Source organism: Alosa pseudoharengus, unplaced genomic scaffold, assembly GCF_046254945.1.
Source record: "Alosa pseudoharengus isolate Yale_2024_CS ecotype anadromous, Long Island Sound unplaced genomic scaffold, YU_APseudo_1.1 YU_APseudo_1.1_scf_9, whole genome shotgun sequence".
In the NCBI taxonomy this organism is placed as follows: domain Eukaryota; kingdom Metazoa; phylum Chordata; class Actinopteri; order Clupeiformes; family Clupeidae; genus Alosa; species Alosa pseudoharengus.
In genome coordinates this window covers 20,311,450-20,314,274 of record NW_027468881.1, presented here as the reverse complement: position 1 = coordinate 20,314,274, position 2,825 = coordinate 20,311,450, and positions in this window count along the sequence as shown.

The window sequence follows — 2,825 nt, the reverse complement described above, 5'->3', positions numbered from 1 at the left end:
TAAAAAAAACCTCCCATAGATCAAGTGTTCCTGGCCACTATCTTTATTATACAAGCAGCATTTTTTAAACAATCTGCACTTTTCGGGTGATTAAACAGCAATTCACAGAGGAATATGATACAGCAGCTTAAAGACAATGATAAATTAAAAAAAAAAATAATAATAATCTCTCCACAGAGACACCTGAGCAAAGTGTGTACCAAATATCTCAGTAAACTACAGAAAAGTTAAGGGATTCATTACTCTCTCGCCCTCCTCTGATGGTTAAAAGTCTCAGTGCACACTATACAACCCGCAGGTGCAGCACTCAAGTTGTTGTCACTATGGTAACGGCCCACTATGGCTGCTCTAAGCAGATCCTGCTCACATGTATGGAAAGAGCAGAAGTCCCACAGGACTCAAAGATAATGAGTGCCCTCCATCCGAGAGAGGAATGTTTGAGAACAGCTATTCATAGATGTGGCCATACACACTTATTCTAGACACACATACACACACACACACACACACAGAGACAGAGAGAGAGAGACGCAAAGTCATTTAAAGAGTTTTCAAGCACACAGGTATAGTTAGACACATACAGACAAATTATTTAAGACACACACAGAACAATTCTTTATTTTCTCTCTCTCTCTCTTTCTTTCTCTGTCTCTCTCTTTATTAAAAAAATTACAAAATTCTGCACAGAAATCAGTGTTGAGACTGCACTTGATTCCCAGTGAAGAATGGAAAATAAAGAAGATGAAGAAGATAAAGAATGGAAAATAAAGATGATGAAGGCCATTCTCTCTCTCTCTCTCCTGCTTCCTCTCTCTCTTTCTCTCACCCATATATCCCTGCTCTGGGTCTGAGTGATTCTTACTCTGATGTCTGGGGATCCTGTGCAACCCCAATGCAACCCCCCTTTCCCTTTTCCCCCCTCAATTCAACATGACTGCTAAGGTCAACACAAATCTCTCCCTCCTTCCTCACCGTGCCAGACGACACCTGCCACAGCACCAACCTCCTCACTCTCTCTCTCTCTCTCTCTCTCTCTCATACTCTTATACATCCCATCCCATTTCTCCTCGTGGGCAAAATCGCTCCCACCACTGTCTCTCCTTCTTCCTCCCTTCTCTCTCTCTCTCTGTCTCTCTCTCTCCCTCCCTCTCTCCCATGGTCTTCTGCGTCCCATCGCACGGATGCAGGAAGCGGTGTCTGTGGCCGGCGCAGCCGTCAGGCGTCTGCATGCATCTCCACGCTGGCACAGACACGACGGAGGTGCGTGCAGCGCAGTGCCGCGCAGCGTGGCCGCCTCCACCGCCACGCTTCGTCCTTGAGCCGACCGCACGCCACAAGCCTCCCCTGGGGCCCGCAGACAGAGCGAGAGAGAGAGCGAGAGAGAGAGGGAGAGAGGGACAGAGAGAGAGAGGGAGAGAGGGAGAGAGAAAGAGAGAGAGAGAGAGAGGAGGGGACTGGGGGAGAGAGGAGGTGGTGGCGGATGGGGTGGTACTGTAGATGGGTGGGTGGGAGGGTAGAGGGGAATCAGGAAGTGGAGGCATCTTAGACAGGACTTTCCAGTCACACACACACACACACACACACACACACCAAGTCTCTGTAGGATAATCACATCACACTTAGACGTCACAACACTTCAGATATGCTGCTCACACAACCTCAAAGCAGGAGAGAGACAGAGAGAGAGAAAGAGGAAGAGCAAGAGAGGTAGTAAAAAGAGAGGGAGGGAACGAAGAAGGGAGTGACAAGAAGGAATGAAAAGAAGGGGAGGTCTCCCTGGAGGGAGGGCATTACGGCCTGGATGAGAGATGGGAGACAAGGAGAGTCGGCCCCAGCTGAATAGTGAAACAAAGCACAGACAAGAATGAGAAAACAGACCAAGATTTAGACTAAAAGAAAGGATGGGAGGATATGAACAGAAAACAGAGGGGTCATAGATGGAGCGGAAGTCTAAGATTGAGAGAGAGAAAGAGAGATGTTAAGTTAAAAAAAAAGCAGGTATTATATGGGAAAGATCAAAAGCAGGCGGTTGAGCATCAGCAGAGTATCGAGGCTCTTTAATCTCTAAAAGAGCTGAAGTCTGCTGCTGAACAATCATACATGAGCTGGCAGTTGACTTCTCTGTCAAACATCAGACAAGAGCCAAGGCGAAAGTAAGTGGTCAAAGACTGACATTGAAATTAAATAAATTCTGAAATCTAAAAAAAAAATTGAGTGTGATTCGTGAAGAGTAAGACAAAATAAATGTTTCATGAAATTTTGTCACTCTGGCATTTCCATGACTTCCGAAGCCATAATACTTGACCAACATCAATTAAGTAACACCCCCAGAAAAATAATTAACAATAATTCATTTTCAGAAATAGCTTTTAATAGAAAACCACCTGACATAATACATCATTGAGTAATAAAGCAATGTAATACAGTGCATTGTAATAGAGGTAGTATATTTCAGCGAATGTTTCATCATAAATGTCTTCATTCGCCATTTGTCAAGGGGAGCTGTCAGTGATCTTTAATAACAGCTTGTTCCGAATTAATCTTCAAACGCACAGCAGTGACATTTTTCCAGTCACTTTGTTAACGTGGCATTTGTCTGTGCGTGCCCAACGTAGCTCGCGTGAATGAGCAGCTCGGCGTGGCGTGCATGGGCATATATGAGGCCAAGTGGCTCTGAAGGACACGACTGAAGACCCCGCTTTGCGTATCGGCCGCACGTCGGAAGAGAAGAGGAGAGAGGAGAGGAGCGGAGCGGAGAGGGCCACTAATGCCGAGGGTGGAATGCAAAAGCTGCTCTCTGTGGCGGTCACACATGCGGCCACACA